Source organism: Bubalus kerabau, chromosome 19, assembly GCF_029407905.1.
Source record: "Bubalus kerabau isolate K-KA32 ecotype Philippines breed swamp buffalo chromosome 19, PCC_UOA_SB_1v2, whole genome shotgun sequence".
Lineage (NCBI taxonomy): Eukaryota > Metazoa > Chordata > Mammalia > Artiodactyla > Bovidae > Bubalus > Bubalus kerabau.
The window spans coordinates 12,485,001-12,497,874 of NC_073642.1; the positions used below are offsets into that span (position 1 = coordinate 12,485,001).

The 12,874-nt window shown below is 40.7% G+C and overlaps 2 long non-coding RNA genes across 6 annotated transcripts in view; one reads left to right on the forward strand and one right to left on the reverse strand.

Moving 5' to 3' along the window:
* LOC129633885 (uncharacterized) overlaps positions 1-10,670 on the reverse strand; it is a 19,061-nt gene extending 8,391 nt beyond the window's left edge. The window contains exons 1-3 of one of the 5 annotated variants that reach the window (XR_008705342.1): positions 10,370-10,670; positions 3,041-3,161; positions 1,259-1,414 (exon numbers count right to left, since the gene is read on the reverse strand). This is a non-coding gene — a long non-coding RNA (uncharacterized LOC129633885). Of the gene's footprint in view, positions 1-1,258; positions 1,415-3,040; positions 3,689-10,032; positions 10,115-10,369 lie in introns of those variants that run through there. The other 4 variants (XR_008705344.1, XR_008705343.1, XR_008705341.1 and 1 more) reach the window with 4 other exon arrangements.
* On the forward strand, positions 3,688-8,875 carry LOC129633884 (uncharacterized). Its single transcript, XR_008705339.1, has 3 exons — positions 3,688-3,829; positions 4,118-4,238; positions 5,132-8,875. It is a non-coding gene; the product is annotated as an uncharacterized LOC129633884 (long non-coding RNA).
* Positions 10,671-12,874: the final 2,204 nt, after the last annotated feature.

The following is a 12,874-nucleotide window of genomic DNA, read 5'->3' on the forward strand; positions in this document are numbered from 1 at the left end:
CTTTCTCTAATTAAACTCTCATGAGACTCAAGCTGTTTTGGAGTTGATCTTACTCAGAGAAACCTCCTCCTTCTCCTCCTCCTGTTCCTCCTCCCCTTCTAGTTTGTCGAGAGCTTCCCAGAACCCTGCTCCAAATCTCAGAAATGTTAGCAGCCTGTTTCAAACCACATGGAGGGGGTGGGGAACCAGACAGCAATAAGAAGTGATGAGAAGTGAGGGCTTCTCTGGCCCCTTGTGGATCGATCACGTGGTTCCCCAGAGCTCTTTTTAAAGAAAGGAATTAAATTGACATGGTTATGACCCCGTTGACGTGCTTTGCAATGAGAAAAGCCATCGAGTATATTAATATTTGTTTTAGACTATTCTTTTTTAAAGAAAGTGTTAGCCTATCACAGTGAAACAAATGAAACAATAGCCAGTCTGCTCCTTCAGAAATACTGGTGATTGTTGACGTCACTATAGACCTAGCATTATTTCCTGAAAAAAAATCTTGACTTCGTGCATTTGAATTGCAGTCCATACACCTTCACAAAGCAGGTACTGAACCTGTAGAGGCGGTCTGAGAAGAGAGGGGTGACCAAGGGCGACCCAGAGACACAGCCTGGTAGCAGAACAACTCCGGAAAAACGTGTAGCTGTGCCTAGAAATCAAATATGGGTAAGGAGAAAACCTCTCTCTTTGTCCGAAGGACTGATCACATGTTGACAGCTGGAATTTACATGGCTTCTCATTCAATAAACTAGCGCCTTCCCTGCATTCCAACATCGGCAGCACAATGGTGGCACAGACGCGAACTGACACATTACACATGGCCCAGCTGCCCTGTCCACTCTCCGTGGACCCCTCCGCCTCCTCCGTAGCCTTCTCCATCTCCCTCCAACATGAGCTTTCACTTCTGCAAGACCTAAACACACATGCTCGTTGGATGGTTGCTCCCTTCCTAGGGCTTGATTTCACGTGCTTGCATATGCTCCACCTGCATGAGGAATATGAACCCTCCACGAAAGATTAAAAAAATAAATACATAAAGAAAACAAAGCCAGGACAGGATGAAAACCCAAACAAATCCCTTCTACTTTGTTGTCAGCTCCAGAAGAACCGGGCATGATCAACATTTCCCATGTCAAAAATCGTGTCGACATCACAACATCGCCTTTTTATGCTGGGGATACATGCCTTACTTTATGAACTGGAACCCTAAGGAAATGTGACCTGTGAAGTAACCAGCACTGTAATTAGTGAGAACTGCTTCGGTTACCTTTTGTTCAAAAATAGTCATCTGAGAAGTAAGGTGAACTTCCACAACATCTGACAATAGGGAGCGCTTTCTCTTCCTTCAATTATTTTGAGGATAACATACACTTCATGGCTAAAAGCTTCCATTGAGATGTTGCAGAATTTTTCCAGGAGGGATCTGGTAGTGGGAACAATAGCAGTTTATAGTGGCAGTGTATACAGCAAAATGCATGAAAGGTATATGAAACAATTATCTGGCTTGCAGAACAATCCATTCAGTATAGTTTTCCTGTGAAAATATACACTTTACTGATTATGAGGAAACTCATCAGTACTTCCCACCCTACAGAATGTTCTTAAAAATATGGGAAACATTGGAGCGGGAAGGCTTTATTGTATTATGAAGTAGTCATTAAACTTTAATCTCTACCACTAGGGGGCAGAATGAAGTTCTTTTCTAAAGGGACAGCTAGGCAATCAACCATCACATCATTGTAACATTGAAGGCACTTCAAAAAGACTCAGATGTTTAACTATTGTGCTAGTGATCATACATTCATATTGGGCTGCGGGCCAAAAGAGAGAAGAAAAAAAAAAAAAAGCCAGAGATTTGCAGCTGAAAAGCTATAAAGTGGTGAATTTTACCTTAGAGCAAAAAACGACTTCAGTGACAAATTTCAAAGGCCATATGTATGCGATTTTCATGAAAAGCAGACGACCCTAAATTTCTTTGTTTAACTGGAAGCGATCTTCCTCTCAGAACAAGCAGGTTCTTTTCCGCAGTTTCCCTTGTTTATTGTGCAGTTACAAATTTCACTTTCCTTTCTAGTGCTACAATCAGGATTCTAGAAATGCTGTTTAGTGCCAACGGGTGTTTCATTAACACTGCCACCTCCAGCATCTTCAAGGTATCACCTCAGGCACAACATTACTGATGGAGAACGTTTAGTCTTCTGATAAAATAGGCTGGTTTTTTTTTTTCTCCTTTTAAATGAAACCCTCCAACCCAACCTTTATTCTATGGTAAAAGCTCTGTGCTCCCATTAGACTTTGCCTATACAGGACATTATGATTCCCCTCCCACTGACCCATGTGGTTTAAATACTGAAAGTGATGAATCATTCGGATCCTGAACATTATTACTCATGAAAATAGAACTTCAATACCTAGGACCTGTTCAAAGCATTTGCTTTTCAGGCCTGAGAGCCAGATATTTGGAAGACACTTGCATATTATACACCAAAACATAATCCATGGCAGGCTTTCTAAGTTAATCAACTCAAGGGATAGATTTGGGGTGATGGACAAGGTCCACCCATCAGCTAGACATTCAGAGAGTCTGCAGATTCCAATTCCAACACCTTTCGTTTCAAAAAAAAAAAAAAAGCTGATGTAGTTTGATTCCTATTTTCACTAAATTGTGGTCCCAGGAAAGCTGGCAAAGTCCCAAGTGAAGTGTTGGCTTTGGCATTTCCCCTGCCCCCACCTTCTTTCCAAAGCACAAGACAGTTTTGTAAATAGAGATAGTGCCGAAAAGAATCACATCTTCCCTTTTACATCAGGAGTGTTACTTGATACGTATCAATATTTCCTGTCAGCTCCAACAAAGCAAAATCTTGGGCCTTCTGGTCTCCTTAGATGGCTAAATATCGTTTGCTTAAGTCAGCGTGTTCCAAACCTTTTATGTGGCCTGACAGTTGATTGGGAGAAGGCCCACTAACTTTCTTCAAGTGTGCAGTCATCCGTTTGGCGGCCGGCTCAGGGGGTTCCACATGAAATCCTCTTTAGATAAATTCATACTTACCCAGAGTGATTAGCCTTACAGCTTGGCTGGCTCACTCATCTTTAAAAGCAGAACATCCGTGATCAGTGTGGGGTCGGAGTTGTCTTCTACACCTTAAATGCCTCTCCTGCAGTCCCCAAAGCTGGTGAAGGAAGATGCAACCATAAAAAAGAGCAAGAAAAAAGAAACTTTTTTTTTTCCCCTGTCCTAAAGATGACAGGCTGAAGTTGACAACCTAATCCTTCAGGCTTGTCTTACTTACTGAAAGGCTCAAGTAATGTCAAAGGAACCATCTGATAACAGTCTTCATGCCAAACCTAACAGCTTTATTGAAACAAGAAACTTTCACATTAAATTTCCATGTGTTTTCTCTCCACACTCCTTAACTTCACTGCCCACCCTCCCTGTGAGTGTGTTTTCTTTTTTTTTTTTTTTCCTCCAAAGATAAGTCCTCTCTGCTTCAAAAACCAGAGAGAAACTGTTACAGAGGGCCAGCTGGGATGTAGTCAAATTAGTGGATTATTATTACCTTGGGGACGTTGGAAATCAGGTTTGTTATTGGCAGTTCCTGTTTCTGTAAGAGTTGTTAAGAGCTAAAATTTAAAGGGTGTTGGTCAATCAACAGAATGTTATTTTCTTAAGTGGGGAACTGCTATTTGTCATTTTTACTTTGCTGCTGCTGCTGCTGGACGACCTGCACCAGGTTTACCTCTAATTCTAAACTCCCACTTCATTAGAAATAAAGCCAGTCTTCACAGAAACATAAAGGACATTTTTCTTCAAATCAAGACTCGTGAGCTAAAAGAGCAGGTGGGTGGGTTAGGAGTCTTAGTCTAACTAAGACATCTTTTAGAAAATGGTATCGGACTGTTAAGCAGACTTGAAACTATGATAAATACAGACATTGTCATATAAATAAGAGCAGCTTATTCTTTGTGTATTCTTTGGACATTCTGGAGACAATGTTTTCAGTAAAATACATATCCTTCTGTGCTTACACTTTGTGACATTCTTGCTGGGACAGTTTTACATTTTGAAGCTAAGGAATTCATTGAAGGATTTTGAAGTCCGTGATTCTTGTTTTTGTTTTCCTTTCAGTTGAGGATGGTCTTACTTCTCCATGTTCTGAAACCATTTTAAACAAAAACAAAAAACAGACAACCTTGCAGGAAACTCAGAGTAAATAGTCTTTGTCTGTTAAGTGAAATTGTTCCTTAAGGTAAGTTACTTTTCCAAAGGAATTACAGTATATTTCAATATTGAATAGCAGGCGTTTTTCTACCCATCTGAATGATGTTTAGGAAAAAAAAAAACAGATTCTTGAAAATTAGCCTATTGTATAATTTATGTGTTTGATTGAAACAGCAAAGTGTCTTAGTTAAAAATACATATATTTTTAAAAAGATCTCAACGTTTCCTCCAAATACTTTCTAATTTAATTGTGTTTACCCTTGGATCTGCATTATTGGTCAGGTGACTAGACTGATCAAGGACGACAGGAATACAGATTTCCAGCTAAAGAAACTCTTATCAAAGGGTTAACCAGCTGGTAATCTGAATTACAAATATGTAAGCCAAAAATAGCATTTTTTGTAAGATCTTTTAGTCTTTTCATGACTACTTTTGAAAACTACATTCACAAGTTACATCACATCTTTAATAAACTCTGCACTGTGAGCTGCAGAACCTTCCCAGATATTCTGCCGACTCTGTTATATTTTCCACACTTCTATATTTAAAATAAATTCCCTGCCCACCCACCCCCTCGTTGAATTCAGGGAAACACAAACAACTCATAAGCTTTGCACTGAAATGAGTTTGTTTTGTTTTCATGCCTAGTATTGCTTTTGAAATTGTTCAGCAGTAAAGAAGAGAATGCTGGTATTAGCTTCAAACACCAGCTACAAACATACTGTCTTCCTATTTATTCTAGGTTTTATCTTATCCCAAATCAAGACATGATATATTTATTTATAATGGGTTTTATGATGAGTTTATTCATATATGATATGTGAAATACATGTATCAAACAAAGCCATTATAAAAAGGAACTCAAAGTATACAGGAAACTATAAATTCTGACTTTGGTGTTTTGCTGTGTCCATTTTGCAGATGGGGAGACTGAGACAGGATCTTGGCCAGAAGATTACACACTATACATTAATAGCAAAATCAGCTAGAAGATTGAGAGTTTCTACCATTAGGAAACATACACAAATACCATCACACCCAGAAAAACCCATCAAAGCTGTTTTGTCAAAAGTGTGCCTGATAGGTAGGGGCTGGAAAAGATAAATGCAAACTGAATCTGGGGGACATCTCTTCCTGAAGAGGAAAAAAAAAAGTTGTCGTGCACAGGAATGTTCCTTTTTAAAAAGAAACCCCTTCGGAGGCACAGAACTTGCCTGCCCGCTCTGAAGAAACAAGGTGGATTATTTCAGCTCTCTGGGGCTTGGAACGTGTGTGTGCAAGAGCACCCTGATAGCTGCAATAATAAACATGTCCAGCTGCAAGAGCTCTGCCTAACAAGCCTGGACAACACAGTCTGAATTCCTTTCCTTTGACCATCTTAGATGTCCCCTGCGAGAGGGGAGTCAGGGAGCCAGCCCTGGAAGGGTCCTCCCAGACCCCCGCAGCCCCGCGCCTCCCCAGAAACACGCGCCCTCCCCCCAGCCCGCCTCTCCACTTTTGTTTTATTTACGAATATGTTGCCAGAATTCCAATGAGTTATCTATTCTGTGGCCCCGTCAATTTTCCCACCGAGGCCTTGTCGCCGGCTGACTCAGGGTCCAGTCGCAACAGTGAGAAGAAAAGACCAGAGCAAAAGAATTCTTTTCAACTTTTTTTTTTTTTTTTTTTTAAGGTTTCGCTCATTTCTCTCTCTGCCTGCCCCCAGCCTCCTTGCGCTCCTTTACCCCTTTCTGTTACAAGATCGCTCAAATTGAAGCCCAGGAGGATCCTATAGGGAATGCATAGGATCCCTGGGAGAAAAAAGCCCCAACAAGCTATACACCAGATGTATAATGTTATATGGTCAAACTGGCAAACACAAAAGCCGAAAAACAAAAGGCGTGAATTAGGGAGAGGCATTCAAAGGCGTGTTTTCAAAACAGCCCAGCCAAAAGCCTGGATTCCCCTCCTGAGACTAAATGCTTGAAAGAAAAGGTGCTAAAGAAAGAAAGGAAAAGAAAAAAAAAAAAAAAAAGCCCATTTTTTCTAATTAGCTGAGGCCTAACAGGCACTGAATTTCGCAACTAGTTTTCATCGAGGGGGTTGTGGCTGGTGAAACTGAAAAAATATGCTTTTGAAACCTGTGATGGAGGCTTTCCATGGACCAAAGCTAGATTCAGTCCTTGGGCTTTTTTTTTCTCCTCCATCCCTGGAGTCTTGGGTCCTGCCTTGCTTCCTTGGTCCATCCCGTTTTCACACCCTTCCCTCTAAAGTACAAATATTATTTAGGTTTAAAAAGAGAGCTGGGTGGAAAGCTACAACGTGCCCCCGCCCCCTCCTTTCTGTCTCATAGGCAGGGGGTTTTTCCAGGCCAGCAGCAGCCCTCTGAGTTGCTATGAATCTCATTCCAAACCACCGCTAGAAGCCAAGGGGGGAAAGGTGTCCGTGCAGACTGAGGGTGTGTGTGTCTGTGTGTTTTCTGTAAATGCTGGGATTAAGATGAAAAACTCTCCACCACTGTGAATTTAGACATTTAGAGGATGATTTCTAGCTGTGAGGTTTTTTCGTGTGTGTGTTTTTTCCAGTGCAACGGGGCAGCGTTCAAGATAGCAAGGTGGATTCCCCAGCCTTGCAAAAGGACACAGGCAGACAATTTGAATTTTTAAAACCTTCTGACTGAAAGGGGACACAACGGTGTCACGGCCAGAGACTGATCTGTCTTCGGCTGCCTGACAAATTATGAACTTGCATTCTTCAATGTCATTTCTAATAAGAAAACAAAACAGAACTCGTGGGCGAGAGTTGGTGGGCAGCCCGAGTTTTGCAGGGAGGCAACTTTAATTGCCACACTGTCTGGCTTGGATGCCTGTGGTCGTGCGTGGTGTGTTTTAATAGCAAACACTTGTTCTAATGAATTAGCCTTATTAGGGGCTCCTCATATTCTTTCATAAAGAGCAGAGCTATTCTGAACTTCTGAATGCAACAGTCTCTTGATATTCTCACACCGAAGGCTCTATGTGGGATTGCATTTCTACCCTTGTATATTCATAAGGCTCATATACGTATATATGTATTTTTCTCTGGCAGAAGAGTGAACAGCAGAAAGTTAAGAAAAGTATTGGGTTTGCAGGTATGGGCCATCCATCCAGGAACATCAGAAATGCTTACAAAATTACTGTGCTGAAAATGCATTTGCATTTCCAGCTGAACAATCCGGATTTTAGTCACCTCCTGCATATTTTTTGGATACACTTGTGGCATTGGATAAAACAGATTCATTAGCTTTGATTAACCTTCTTTAACTAGAGTTAAAAACCTGCTGTAGGCAGCTCAGCTACCAATGCAGCTTTAAGATACTTTATCATGTTTAAGACCCAATTACTGTTGCACTGCATAAGAATAAAACATCACAATAAAATGTGGAACAAACAGCCATTCTAACATGCACAGCAAATAGTCATTAATTTATAACAGCAACCTTCCCATTTCTATGGTTCTTCTGATGGCTGCACCTAATTCAGATGGAATACTCTGGAATCTGATGCTGGAGAAGAAACTAGTTCCCCTCTCTCATTGATGCTGACTTTTTTTTTTTTTTCCTGTCTTACAGCTTGAATTTGAAGTCTCAGAAGGCTCTTTTAAAGAGTATAAAATATGAATAAAATAGAAAACATGGAGCTAAAGTTAAAACGGATTCTTTAGAACTAGGTCTGTATGAGAGAGAGAGAGGATTTAAGTGTGATGGGACTTAAAACAATTTGTCAATAATTGGAAACTTAAATATTAAATGTTAGGAATTTTAAATATGAAACACAGGCAGGTAAAATCAGCATTGAGCTCATTAAAAGTTACTTCTATAGGATCTGTAAACTTTTTAAGAGCAACAGCAAGGTCCATGTGGTGTGTTTTGTGTAGGAAGAAGCAGAGCGAGGGAATAACTTCAGCACGCCGTGGGTTAATTTTGGACAGGATTTGACTGAACCAGGAATAATGAACAGTGAGATACTGCAGCTTTCAGGCAAAACAGAGTAACAACAATTAAAAAAGAGAGCGAGGGAATAAAGGGGGAAACAATCTCCAGTCAGTTAACTAACAAGAGCAGTCCAGTGTTGGAAACAGATAAAACAGGGGCCACCAGGAATGCTCCTGTTACCGCTGCTTGCTTTATGCCTAGATGCGGAAAGCCTGCAACATTTGTGAGCCAACTGTCTGTGGATTTCTTCTCATCTGCTTTAAAATATTTGGTTTTGCCGTATTTCCATAATAACCACAACCACACTCTCCCCTCCGAAAAGCCCCCACAACAACAGATGTGTGTTCTAAGAGGAAATGGAGACACTGATATAATCAGACACTAGTTAGAATGCTTTCATACTAAATTCTCCACCAAATTCCCAACAACAAAAAACTCTCCACCACTGATGGAATTAATCTAAGATCCTTGATTATTTGAAGTTCTAGAAGTTTGCATTTTGCATTTTGTTTGTGAATGTATAGGGCTTTATTTATCAAACTGCCGCGTAATTTTCCCTTCAGTTTGAGGCTGTGATTGTGAAACAAATAAATTGAAACCTACCAGTCTGTTCTCTCCAAATTTAGTTCCATTATCACTTTAAGAATGCACGCTACTTAATGATACAAAAGGGGTGTACTTAGCTGTTTATTTAGTTGCTAACTCAGCAATATGTTGGTTCTTTTATTGTTGTGTGTGTGTGTGTGCCTGTGAATTATATGGTAGCAATATATCTTCCAAGTATTTAAGATTTTGTATTTTAAAGTGAGAAGATAAGAATGAGGTTTTGCAAAGACTTAAATAAAAATAAGACATTTTAGATAAGGGCACACTTGAAAATAAATTGGGATGGGATAGTAGTGGTTTGGGAAATACCATATTTTATCAGTATTATACCTCTTTTATGGGCTTCTCTAATGGCTCAATCAGTAAAGAATCTTCCTGCAATGTGGGAGACCTGGGTTTGATCCCTGGGTTGGGAAGATCCCCTGGAGAAGGGAATGACTACCCATTCCAGTACTCTCGCCTGGAGAATTCCATGGACAGAAGAGCCTGCTGGGCTATAGTCCATGGGGTGGCAAAGAGTCGGACACAACTGAGTGACTAAACACACACACATACCTCTGATACAGCTATGTCTTTCTGGTTTGTGTCAATATGCACTTAAAGTATATTATGTGTCCCACATAGTATCAGATACTCTGGAACATAAAAGAACAAGAAATGCATTTGACTGCTTCAAGCAGTAACTATTTTGGCCACAATGCTGTAGCCCCTCTTTGACTTGAATAGTCAGTCTTCTTCCTCTGAACATACTCTTAGAATATGTCCACTTCACTAAACTGTAGTTGGGGGAGGAAAGAAGAATTGAGTTTAAAAAAAAAAAAATACCCATGGTGAGGATCGCCTTGGTTTCCTGCCTCTATATCTTTCTAACCTTAGAAGCTGGAACCACTTAACCCCAACCTACAGGTCCAGCCAGGCCTGAGATGACTCTGGAAATTATCCCATTACCCTGGGCTGGGGGAATTCAGGGAGCCATAGACAAGAAGTTCATTAGCCAACATGAGGTCCCCTTGGCTGCCGGACAAAATCTATTCCCCATTTCTAGAGGCCAGACTCCAGGCCTCTTGCACAGGATGAGCCTTGAACTGTCAGTCTCTTTAATGTACTTCCTCCTGCCTAGGAGTCCAATTTCAACTCACTGCCTTTCTCACTTCATGGTACACCCACTTGGTGTGCCATAGAATAAATTCTCCTGGGGTCTGGCAAGTTTTTTCATAACTCTTGTGCTCCCGACTAGGGCTCCCATTGGCTTTGCTGTGCTTACCAGATGCTGTTTGCTCTCTGCCTTAGACATTTCTCCACACCCAATGCAAGACCTTCATGAAGCCCTACTGTGCCTTCCTGCTTTGATAGGCTCCAGTCAACTACCCTTGGGCCTTTCTAGAGGTCTAAACTTTTTAAAGATATGTTTCTTCCCAGATCAGCGTCTGGTACTATGTCAGAACCCCAGGTTCTGGCCAATTCTGCTTTGAGTGGTGTCTCTCCTAAATTTTGAAACTGGGGAGAGGTTAGAATTCCTAGCACAGAACATAAAGAAAGTGAAAAGACAGCAACAGGAATCTTCCCAGGTCATCATTACATGGCTCCCTTGTCCTAATTACCTTCAAATATCTGAATATCTTCTAGATTCTTGATTCCTTTGTAACTGTCCAGTATCCACTTTCAACACTGGTTATTGTGTCCACCAACACTATTGAAATTTTGTGTCCAGCATTCCAATATAACCTAAATCCAGCAGAAAATATTTACAACCTGTGGATTCAAAGAAGGAACATCAATGCAGCTTATGCAATGTCAGTAGCCATCTGTAGCCATCAGTGAGAAAGGTTGGCAGGCTGGTTAATTTCAAAAGGAGGCAGCCACTTAAGTCTGGGAATTGACAGTTATCAGGAAAGGGGAGAAGACCATCTTTGTATAATCAAAGAAATAAAACTCAACAGCATGTGCCCATGAAACAGACCATTCTGGGTTCTTAAACCACTACCTCCTCGTTCTTAATGTGGAACAGACCACGAACCTTAGGAAGCAAGTGGTGACTTTATAAGGCCCAATAAGACTGTGTGTTTCTACCTGCCAGAATAATTCCCTCCTAAAAATTACCATTTGATACATCCTCTTGGATAATTGTTAGTCGAGTAAGAATGGGAAAGGTGTTTTGAATAGAATAGCATCTCCTTGCAAGTTTTTCTCTTGAGACTCTTAAGTCAATGGTTCTCAAACTTGATTACAATTAAAATCACTTGGGAAACTTTAAAACAAACAAACAAATCCATAGTTGTCCAAGTCCCACTCACTGAAAGATTGGTTGGGTTCTATTGGTGTACAGTTGGGATAGGCATGGACATTTGATTTAGAGAAGTTCAGGGATTCTTCACATTTCTACAAGATTGAGAGCAGTACTTTACATCTTTGGATGGCTGTATTCGAGTACAACTTTTGCTCTGCTGAACAAAGTAAAACCCAAAAGAATTGTCTACTTTCATTACCACCTGAACTCAATTTTCCATGCTTCAAAGATCAGTGCCTTCCTCTCCAGGCAGCTGACAGAAGACATCATAGTCTTACCAACCTACACACCCTTCTCTGGGGACCTACACTGTATAATTAAGGCACAAGTTGCCTGCAATGCAGAACACCTGGGTTCAATACCTGCATCAGGAAGATCCCCTGGAGAAGGAGAAGGGAATGGCAACCCACTCCAGTAATCTTACCTGGAGAATCCCATGGACAGAGGAGCCTGGTGGGCTATCTAGTTCATGGGATTGCAAAGAGTTGCACATGACTGAGCAGCTAGCAGCAAAACACAAATGACTTTCTTGGCCTTTAAAGCAAAGGACCCTTTTCTTAAATCCCAACTAACCCTTGCCTAACCACCTCCATGGTGTATCCAGTCCTGGATCACCAGAACCTGATTTGTTCATGAAGCTCAGCAACTCACTCTGCCCCTCTCCTGTTACTGTACTGCCTTCTTCTATTCCTGGAGAAGCTGCAGAAATATTCTGCTGTTAATACTGATAGTAACTGGGCCCAGAGTCAGAGTTTAGGCAAAGTTTTCAGTTCATTTCAAGCTTTAGAAACTGCTTCTTCTGCCAGAATCCTCATTTTTCTTTCTCAGTTACAACATCCCTTTGCAGGGGTATGGCTTTTTCTTCTGCTCTGCTACCAGATTCAGCCCCAGTCTTGACTCACAGGACTTGATAAGCCAGAAAGCCAAAAAAAAAAAAAAGAAGAAGGCTTATTATTCATTAGTAAGCCCTAGATAGGAAAATGAAATCCACCAAGAATAAACAAATTTTCCACTAATGAGCTCTTTACTGCCCCCTCTCCCCAAGTCATCTCCTAAAAGGAAGGGCAGGCAGCCCGCTGCTGCCAGCTTACTGAGTCTTCCGATCTATAAGAACCAGAGATTTCTTATAAATTCCTGGGCTCTGACAATATCTAATAGTGACACGGCAACTTGCAGTTTAGATAACACTTTTACATGCATTATCTCATTTAATCTGCACAGGGAAGTGGCTGACTCACATATATAAAAATAAAAAGAGTGCACACCACTTAACACTCACATAGCTTTGTTGAGAGAATGAAATAAGGTGACACTCAGTCAGGTACCACACAGATATTCTGCAGATATATTTTCCTCCCTCCCCAGGATGTGTCCATTGCTTATACCATGCTAACATGCACAAGGTGGTTACCATATTATTTTTTTCCTCTCTTTTGGCATAAATATTGTACAAAGTAGGAAGATGGGCTGATGTGACAATCACGATCTCTCCTAGTTCTTTGCTAAGATTCTTTATCAGTTACCTAAGCATATATTAGGGTGTTTCTAAATTATTTTTTCCTGGGAAATTGCATATTTTGAACTATATCACTGATCCAAAAAAACGAACCTAAAAATATAATTTGATGTTAGACTTCAGTGCGAGCTTGCATTCAAAGATTCTTACCTTTTGTTTCAAGTTTTCAAATAAGTTTCTTGAGCTGGTACACAATCACTGCTCTATTTCTGGATGTAAAGAGAGTGCCTTTAAGGTAATGTGTGTTAGTTGCTCAGTCGTGTCCTATTCTTTTCAACACCTGGAATGTTGCTTGCCAGGCTC